At 41.7% G+C, this 10,565-nt stretch overlaps 1 long non-coding RNA gene across 1 annotated transcript; it reads right to left on the bottom strand.

Annotated features, from left to right (window-relative positions):
* Positions 1 to 9,194: 9,194 nt before the first annotated feature.
* Positions 9,195 to 10,284, bottom strand: LOC146583470 (uncharacterized). The gene is made up of 3 exons (XR_014893138.1): positions 9,625 to 10,284; positions 9,381 to 9,551; positions 9,195 to 9,301 (listed from the first exon to the last, which is right to left on the bottom strand). It is a non-coding gene; the product is annotated as an uncharacterized LOC146583470 (long non-coding RNA).
* Positions 10,285 to 10,565: the final 281 nt, after the last annotated feature.

Below are 10,565 nucleotides of genomic sequence, written 5' to 3' on the forward strand. Positions count from 1 at the left end.
GGTTTTTGAACTAAGTGCTGATAACAAGTTGATAGCTGCTCTTCACTTTAGTGTGGCATCCATGTTTTGCAAAGACATTTTTCATTTTGACTCGACTGACCACAGAGGAATTTTCCACGTTACCTCAGTGCATTTTCACAGATGTTCAGATATGTCGCCTTCTTTGCATGACAGAGCTTTAGCCTGCATTTGTGGATGGCACAATGGACTTTATTCATTTATGATTTTTGGAACCACATACAGTGATTTCCATGACAGAACCATGTCTGTTTTTAATGTAGTTATAACAGGGTCTGTTGATCGAGAGCATCTAATACTGTATTTATTGAATCGGCCTTCTCCCTTGCATACAGAGATTTTTACAGATTCTCTGAGTCCTTTCATCATATTATGTTCTGAATATGATAAGGTATCTTTCCTTTGCCATTTTATTTGATTTATTTTACATGCTTTTTTCAGATTTGTGAACCTCTACCATTTTTCTTCAAATGGTGAATTTTCTCCCCTTATATTCTGTGTTCTGTTGTAAATAAAATATGGGTTAACATGATTTGCAAATCACTGCATTCTGTTTTGGGGGGTTTTAAATTTACCTTTTACACAGCAGCACATGTTTTTTTGGATTTGAGGTTGTGAATCTAGACATTCAGTCTGGTATAAATAACTCTGATTACACTATGCATCTTCAGACAAGATTAAATGTACTGGGTGTGCAGTGAAGGAGCATCTCATCCATCCTTGTCAAGTGAAACCTGAGGCCAATGACAGGTGAACCTGTGGCACAGAAACCACAAGTAACTGAGGCTGCAATGCGTAGTAAAGAATGAAACACTAAGAGCACAGCAGAATAAAAAACAGAAAACAAAAACAACACAAAAAGCATAAAACATTGAGATCAAAGGGGGCAAAACAGAAATGAGAACAGAATACAAGTCTAGGGCAAGGTTATACAACAATCACACATTGATCCTGAAGCTGCACAAATACTCGTCTTTTTGTTGGCAAGGAAAGTGAAATAGTAACAGCTAACTTTTGTAAAGACAATAGGAAAAGAAAAGTTGTATCTGTGGCAGTCCACTTGAAAAGTGAATGAAGCTGGATTCTTCAGCTTCCTCTCAGTTATGGGCTGTCAGAAATAGCAGCTGTTTTAGTATTAAAAAAAAATCTTTAGTCACACAGAATAAGCACTGAATGTTATAACTGAAGACCTAATTCTTGATTTTAAGCTTTTCATCAGTTCAGTTTCTGTCAGTGGTTTTCAGAAATATCCAGTGTGCTTAATGGAGAAAGCTTTCACTGATCCAGACGACCTTGATCCCAAAATAGTCCTAAAGCCTAAAAATCAGTTAACAGTTGCTAAATAAGTCTAGTAGTTATTTTACTTTGTTTTTCTTTAGTTTCATTCCTTTTTTCGTTCCGTTTCACCACCCCCTCTTTTGTGCTATGGGTGATATAAGAATAGGCAGCCCTGAACTTAAAGTGAGCCAGCGATGAAAGACTGTGCTCTTATAAAAAGCTAGATGTTATTTTTGTACAGGAGAAGCATAGTTCTGTTGATAATGATGCTGACTGAAGGAGAGGTTGTCTAGTGAAACTTTTTAAATGCACAAAAGAAAAAATCAGTCTGTCAAATGTGAAGAGGTCATTGGGGGCCATCACTATAAAATAGTGTGTGTTATAATGTGTTACTATTTATGCTGTAGTTGTGGGAATGGGGAGATGACCCTTTTTGATGTTTTAAATGACGTTATTAGGAATTGTAAGAGGATAGGATGGATGAATGACAGATGCTTCACTATTCCATAAGCTGATCGCTCCTTCAGCTGGATAAGCTAAGAAGGGCCAGAGATTTCAGACTTCAGAGCCTAAAGCTTGACAGGGGGCAGGTGCTGACTGTATATACTGCAACCACTGAGCATGCTGTCAGATTCAGGAGTAATCTGTTTACCTGTGCACACTAAGGCATGGTCAGTGATTCAGAGGTTTTGTAACAGGACAGTTGGACGCTCTCATGAACTTCATGCCAAGAACAATCCCTCTCTTTTCCAGTCTTGAGTTGGATTTGCACGTACACCATTCCTTCTTCTAAATGGGGATTGTGTCACTTTTTATACAGCCATGATCAGTGTTGGTCAAGTTACTTGAAAAAAGTAATCAGTAACTAATTACTGATTACTTCCCCAAAAAAGTAATCCCGTTACTTTACTGATTGCTTATTTTCAAAAGTAATTAATTACTTAGTTACTTAGTTACTTTTTAAAAACACGATTTACAACCTGAAGAGGTGATAAAGCCATAGATCTTTCAGCCCAATTCTACTTTTTCTACATAATCTATCATACAAAATGTAATCAAATGGAAAAGTCTCTTTTTAAAACTTGTTTCATTAGTTTTAATCTTTTAACTTTATGCATCAAGCAAACATTTAATTATATGCACCATTCTCTGACTTGAATAAATTAGTTTAATATTTAAACCTATTTTCTGCACATTCCAGCACATAAAATAAAATATTTTTTGTGTTTACACTCACTCTTTTAAATAGATGCAAGTAAAACACAGCAGAAAATAAATAAAGTCAAAGACTCAGCGGTCCTGTTGCTCTATTTTCACCTGTAAAGCAGGAGTGGCGTAGGCGGAGGGTTACCCTGGTGCAGGTGTGCCGCAGCGGTCAGTTGAAGAATCCGCGAGTTTCTCTGTGAGTTTCCCATTACGTCGTTGCGCACTCGGTGCTTGCTTGGAAGTTTAGGGGTTTTTTTTCGCTGTAAAAAGAAGTTTTCTTCCCACGCACGATGGACGCTAATGTTTTTGTCACTTTTTATGGAATCAAACTCAAAGTAAGGTCAGTACTTCCACGCTTTAAACTCTGCACGCTCATACTCTCTCCCACAATCAATATGTGATCCATTGTTGATCTGCACACAGCTGTTGTCACTAGCGGCGCACTCGCTTACGTCACTGTCATGAGACATTCTTGCAAAAAATCACGGTTTTAGTAACGCAGTAACGCAGCGTTCCTACGGGAAATTAACAGTAATCTAATTACCGTTTTTGCAATAGTAATCCCTTATTTACTCGTTACTTGAAAAAAGTAATCAGATTACAGTAACGCATTACAAGTAACGCGTTACTGCCCATCTCTGGCCATGATATAAAAATCTAAAAAAATTTGGGTGTGAGCAGGGCTGGAATTTACATCGACTGAAACAGCTGGTAATGGTGTTAAACACAGAGTTGCTATGATTGTGCCTCGTTTTTTGTTGTTGTTGTTTTGTAAATGAAAAGGCTGAGTCCTATCTAGGAGTGGGTGGCAAGCAGAACATTGATATATCAATGTTCTGATTTAGCCAGACTATAGTCTGGCTAAATCAGCCAGTAAAGTAAGTAAACTGAGACCAAAGTGAACAGTAACTCCAGTTTTGAACATATAATACTGTGCAAAAGTCTTGATCTAACGCTTCAGTGCCTAATGCAGAGGTTCCCAAAGTGTGGGGCCCACCCCCTAGGGGGGCCGCAGAGCCATTGCGGGGGGGGGGGTGAAAAGAAAAAAAAAAGAACGCTTGGACACTGCTAGCATAATTGACAGGTTTTTGACAGAGCTCCCACACAAACGCAAAGCAGGAGATGAATTATCGCCAAATATGTTTCCAAACCAACCTTTCAAGCCAAAGACTAGAAAATATGGTGAAGCATATCTTCCCTTTGGCTTCATTTACACAAGTGTCAAGGTAGGTCTCTGCGACAGAATTAGTTTTCCCTGCATCGGGTGCATGCGCTGGGCTCTCCAAATCACGGACAAACTGAATCCCACATTCTTGATTTTTAGTTCACAAACACTTCGTATAATGACTAACCACTCCTGACATTTTGGAGATGTTAGCTCTTCATACAGTAAAGTTACAGCGGGATACAAATAATATCAGGTTGATGCTGCCACAATTTGTTCCCCCTGTCTAAATCACGGACAAACATTGTCCCACAGCTGTTTGTGTTTTTGAACCCATTTTGCACAGAGAAGCATTTTTTGAAAAATGTATTGATAGTAATGTTGAATACTCGGTCACTCAGGCGCAGCTTGCTGCCGGCGGAGCTCACGGGCGCATCACTGCAACCCCCCCTGGCTTCTGCTCCGCGGCTGCTGAGTGAGCCCTCATCTGGGACTCTCCTCAGCTCTTTCCGGGACAGTGGCGCAGCTGCCCCTCTGTTGGTCTTCCTTGGTCTCTTGTGTTCTGGGGGCCTCTGGATGTCTGGAGTTTTGATCTCCTCCACACCTGCTTCACGCCCTGGAGGACGGGGCTGTGGCCCCCCCACACCCTCTAGCAGATCATTACATGAAGGAACCTTTTAAAAAACAAAAAACAAGCGCGTCCATGCTCACAGGTGTACACACGGGTGATCACACCCACAAACTACACCCTTTTTGGCTCCTACCTCAAAGCACACTGTGTTCTGTTGATCTTATGTGCTGCACAATAATGTTTAACATTTAGTATTTACTGTCATATTCCCATATATCATTGTGATGTTGTTTATTCTATTACTCTTGTTCTCTTCTGCTTGCTTTCTTTTTTCTTTCTCAGCAGGTGATCCAGGTGATTGATATATGCATTTTTTTTTCTCTGCCCGTTCTGTTGGTTTTTGTCTTTTGCCCTTCTCCCCCGTCCCTCTTCCCAGCTGTTTCTCTTTCCCTCTTTCTTTCTCCCCTTCTTTCCCCCAGTCAAGTCTGTCCCATATTCAGTAAGTGAAAATAAAATAAACAATAAAAGGTGAATCAAATGGACCATTACGGCAAGGCTGGGATGGTCAGTTTGGTAAAGTAAATCCGTTGGGCATCTTTCTTTGCCTTTAGACAAAAAAAAAAAAAAAAAAGCAATGTTGAATACAGGGAGTGCAGAATTATTAGGCAAATGAGTATTTTGTCCACATCATCCTCTTCATGCATGTTGTCTTACCCCAAGCTTTATAGGCTCGAAAGCCTACTACCAATTAAGCATATTAGGTGATGTGCATCTCTGTACTGAGAAGGGGGTGTGGTCTAATGACATCCATCCATCCATCCATCCATTCGCGTCCACTTATCCTTTTCAGGGTCGCGGCGGCGCTGGAGCCTATCCCAGCTGTCATAGGGCTAGAGGCGGGGTACACCCTGGACAGGTCGCCAGTCTGTCGCAGGGCCAACACACACAGACAGACAACCATTTGCACTCACATTCACTCGCACATTCACACCTATGGGCAATTTGGATTAACCAATTAACCTATCCCCACTAAGTGCATGTCTTTGGACAGTGGGAGAAAGCCGGAGTACCCGGAGGCACGGTGGTTAGCACTGTTGCCACACAGCAAGAAGGTCCTGAGTTCAATTCCACCATCAGGCCAGGGTCTTTCTGTGTGGAGTTTGCATGTTCTCCCCGTGTCTGCGTGGGTTCCCTCCGGGTACTCCGGCTTCCTCCCACCGTCCAAAGACATGCAGTTTGTGGGGATAGGTTAATTGGATAATCCAAATTGCCACTAGGTGTGAATCTGTGAGTGAATGTGAGTATGAATGGTTGTCTGTCCTTGTGTGTTAGCCTTGCGACAGACTGGCGACCTGTCCAGGGTGTACCCCGCCTCTCGCCCTATGACAGCTGGGATTGGCTCCAGCACCCCCCGCGACCCTGAAAAGGGTAAGCGGTAGCGAATGGATGGATGGAACTGAGAAAAGTCAAGCGTGCAGCTGCCAAGATGTCACTTGCCACCAGTTTGGCCATATTTCAGAGCTGCAACATCACTGGAGTGCCCAAAAGCACAAGGTGTGCAATACTCAGAGACATGGCCAAGGTAAGAAAGGCTGAAAGACGACCACCACTGAACAAGACACACAAGCTGAAACGTCAAGACTGGGCCAAGAAATATCTCAAGACTGGTTTTTCTAAGGTTTTATGGACTGATGAAATGAGAGTGAGTCTTGATGGGCCCGTGGCTGGATTGGTAAAGGGCAGAGAGCTCCAGTCCGACTCAGACGCCAGCAAGGTGGAGGTGGAGTACTGGTTTGGGCTGGTATCATCAAAGATGAGCTTGTGGGGCCTTTTCGGGTTGAGGATGGAGTCAAGCTCAACTCCCAGTCCTACTGCCAGTTTCTGGAGGACACCTTCTTCAAGCAGTGGTACAGGAAGAAGTCTGCATCCTTCAAGAAAAACATGATTTTCATGCAGGACAATGCTCCATCACACGCGTCCAAGTACTCCACAGCGTGGCTGGCAAGAAAGGGTATAAAAGAAGAAAAACTAATGACATGACCTGATCTGAACCCCATTGAGAACCTGTGGTCCATCATCAAATGTGAGATTTACAAGGAGGGAAAACAGTACACCTCTCTGAACAGTGTCTGGGAGGCTGTGGTTGCTGCTGCACGCAATGTTGATGGTGAACAGATCAAAACACTGACAGAATCCATGGATGGCAGGCTTTTGAGTGTCCTTGCAAAGAAAGGTGGCTATATTGGTCACTGATTTGTTTTTGTTTTGTTTTTGAATGTCAGAAATGTATATTTGTGAATGTGGAGATGTTATATTGGTTTCACTGGTAAAAATAAATAATTGAAATGGGTATATATTTGTTTTTTGTTAAGTTGCCTAATAATTATGCACAGTAATAGTCACCTGCACACACAGATATCCCCCTAAAATAGCTAAAACTAAAAACAAACTAAAAACTACTTCCAAAAACATTCAGCTTTGATATTAATGAGTTTTTTGGGTTCATTGAGAACATGGTTGTTGTTCAATAATAAAAATATTCCTCAAAAATACAACTTGCCTAATAATTCTGCACTCCCTGTATTATTACACAGGGGGGAAAAAACAATGACACATAAAATAATTACACCGTGATACCTCTGCCTTTGTAAATGGAGGGACAGTAACTGCGTGTGTATGTAAGCGTGTAAAAACTGCAGACAGTCAGGTTAACAGTATTTTGTCTCTATCTGCCATTCTGCAATTCGGACTGGGGGACCAAGCCAGAGTACCTGGAGAGCACCCACACAGAAAGGCCCCAGGTGACCACAGGATTCAAACCCAGGACTTCTCCCTGTGAGATTATGATGCTAATCATCACAACACCATGCTAACCTCAGTTTAACAAAACAGCACAATTTAGCCAGCTGTGTATCCGCTCCGAGCTCCCTGACCTGCACTCAATCTACAGCAGGCGGTGCCGGACCAAGGCCAGGAAGATCGTGAAGGACCTCAGCCATCCCAACAACAGACTGTTCTCTCTGCTGAGGTCAGGAAAGCGATTCCGCTCCCTGAAGACCAACACAGAGAGACTGAGGAGGAGCTTCTTCCCGCAGGCGATACGGTCTCTCAATCACACCATCACACAGTACTGACCCACACATATGGTTCTTACACACACACTGGACTTTCTGGACTTTGTTTTTGCACAACACTGGTCACTATATTCTTCATTTCCGGTTAATACTTGTACAGCTGCTGTTATTGTGTAAATATTTATTTATATTTAGATTTCTTCATACATTCTTATATAGTTCTATATTGTGTATTTTGTTGTACAGTTATTTTATTTTCAACTTTAATTTATATATTTTATCTTATTCTTCCCAGTTAAATTTACCCTTCATTCTAATTTGTGTTGTACAGTTATTTCATTTTTAACCTTAATTTATATTTTATTCCTTCCTAGTTAAATTTACCCTTTTTAATTTTTCATATTTATTTCCTATCTTATTCATAGCCTTTTCCTTTTTTGTTTTCTTTAGGTCACGAGCAGTTGTCCAAGCATTTCACTACATATCGTACTGTGTATGACTGTGTACGTGACAAATAAAAATTTGAATTTGAAATATTTAATATGAAATAATGTCAAATTTCCACATAACAAAATACTGCTATTTTAAATTCTGATTTAACTCTGTTGCTTGGAAGTTAATACATATGTGAGAATAACTGTGTTCAGTAGCATTTTTTAAAGCATTATGGACTGCAAGTAAATGATGATCAGATTGATCTTTTTGCTCAGGAGCGCATCTGCTTTTTTCTCTTAGCCCATCACAGCAGCTGCACCAATATTTGTACACCCCACAAAGCCTGTGCTTAATTGTTCCAGAGACGTGTTTCATAGCAAGAGTTTCTAACTGCAGGATGCCGCACACAGCAGTCCTTATGTATACCTCAAATTTGAGGTATACATAAGAAAAAGCTGCAGATCTCAGGGGGAGGGGGGCACAAAGGTGAGATTAAAAAAAGTAATTTTTATCTCCACCGGGATAAAAATTATTTCATGTTTTACAAATGGATGGAGTCTATAAAAACATTTGGTTTGCATGAATGTGCTTAACTTGGACTCTGTGACTCTGGATTTAATGGCTGTTTTTTTATCATGTTCATTATTGCATAGTTTAAGATTTGAAACAACTTTGTGGAAAATCCCTCTTTCTCCCCCCTTTCTCTCTCTCTCTCTACCTCGCGACCTCTCTCTCACAGGTTAATTTTCTCCCCGCCTGCTTTAAAGTAACACCAGCCATGAAACAGATAAGACAGCAACACAATTATGAATATATTTGCATTCTGCTTTTAATTAGAACTTTTGTAATTGCAGTAGCTAACCTATTTTGTACTGACAATTTTAAAAGTTAAATCAATTTGAACAAGCATGAAAGTGGAAGGGAAGAAACAGCCGTGCCTGAATAAATAAATGAAAGAGAGCCACTTGAGTTTTAATTATAAAAGGCATCACCATGTGTCATCTTTTGAAATAAAGGCTGTTGAGAGATTGTTGCGATAACAAGCCAGTGCCACATTCATGCAGGCTTGCTCTCCCTTGACAGTTTAAGACCAGAAAGTCTTGATAGACCAGCGAGCTATGCATGCGTGTCAGTGCAAGTATGTGTTTAAGTGTGTGGGCAGTTGTCTGCTGGTCCATGTTTGTTCTACATCCTCCTCTTCCTTAGAGTGGGAGGTCACATGTCATGAGGCGTAGTAACACACAAAGCACTAGAGAATCAAAGAAAAAGAAATAACACTATGTCCGTGATCAGTGAAATATTGTCACGGCTCAACGGCACGAGGGAACAGGGATGGACACAGGCGCAGAAACCAACCCGGAAGCGAGGTGACAGAAAACAAATGATTTATTTCCACCCACAGGAAGACAAAGGTGAAACACAAAGCGACGCCACCACACTAGTGGCGCGTAGGATTCGTCTGTGATAATGAGGGCGACCTAGACACCTCTAGGAGACGGCTGAACAGCGGGGACAGCGGGGAGGTAGAAACAGGACTAGGTAGGGGCCGGGGCACTGGAACAAGAGGAGATCACGATCAGAGGGATCCAGCAGACAACCAATAATCCTCCGCAGTTGAATTGAATTGCCTTACTTGGTTTCAGATGGAGGGGACAGGTGGAGCGGAAAACCCGGAAGCGGTCGAGGCGTGGGGAGGCAGGCAGGTGAGCAGTGGGCCGGCAGGCCACGTTGTGTGAGCAGCTGGCGGCCCAGGTCCAGGAGGACGGGAGCGAGGGGAACAAGATCTCCACTCCGGGTGCTATCGCTGAGGACAAGAAAAGACAGGTCAGTCATCACACGGCGTTAAGACAAGGTTTAGGATGCTCCACTGAACTAACATGGGAATAGCAGATACTCAGGCGATGAGTGGTTGAGAGCGCAGGTCTGATATACCGCTGGCACGATTGCTCACAGGTGGTCAGCCAGGGAGGGGCAACCGGACTCCGCCTAAAGGAGGAGGAGCCGCTGCCTGAGACCTGCAGGTGCCCAACCAGACCATGACAAATATACTAAAATACACACACATTTGTGCGTATATAAATTAAATGTCACATCAAGACAGGCATCAAAGGCACAAGTGGCTTTGCGGAGTTGTACGGCACCATGATACCATGCATAATTCACTAACCTATCGATTGAAGGCATTTGGTTCAGCAAGCTGTTTGGTGTTGCATGCCTCTTGGCTATTCTCACCATGGAGAATGTTCCCAAAATAACTGCATCGATTTTTGATTTGGGTAGCAGTCTAACTCCAATGAATCTTCCAGGAAAGGGAATTCAGTACATTTTGGGCTGTAAAGCATGGACAAGATTCCAGACTATCCACTTATGATCTTGGTATTTGTACTCTTGAGCTACCGTTCAGCTTGACTGATGCGAATTAAAGCATTTCTCAAGTTTGCTGGTGTACATTTGCTATATAAATGCATAATAAGATAGGGGAGGCTTGACAAACAGTTGAATAACCATTTTTGCATTTTCTAATTCTGAGATGAATAATGAAATATAATCACATTTCAGCAAATGGCTACATACTTTATATTCAAGTTCTTGTACGCGCAATGTACCTAATTTTATCTAACAAAAGAAAAAGAATCTGTGCATTTTTTGTGTCATGTTGTGTCATTTAAGCATAGTCGTCATTGGGCACTGGTAGCACCTAAGATCCCAATCTTATTTAAAACAAAAAAAGCCCACAGCAGATTCTTTACATAACTATACCTGAAGTTCTTTTCTATGATTGAAAATATAGTTTCTTCAGCTTTTATATTAATAGTGT

The sequence above is a fragment of the Mchenga conophoros genome, linkage group LG1 (genome assembly GCF_057382185.1).
Source record: "Mchenga conophoros isolate Kocher_MC1m ecotype Shallow Benthic linkage group LG1, M_conophoros_male_GT1.1, whole genome shotgun sequence".
In the NCBI taxonomy this organism is placed as follows: domain Eukaryota; kingdom Metazoa; phylum Chordata; class Actinopteri; order Cichliformes; family Cichlidae; genus Mchenga; species Mchenga conophoros.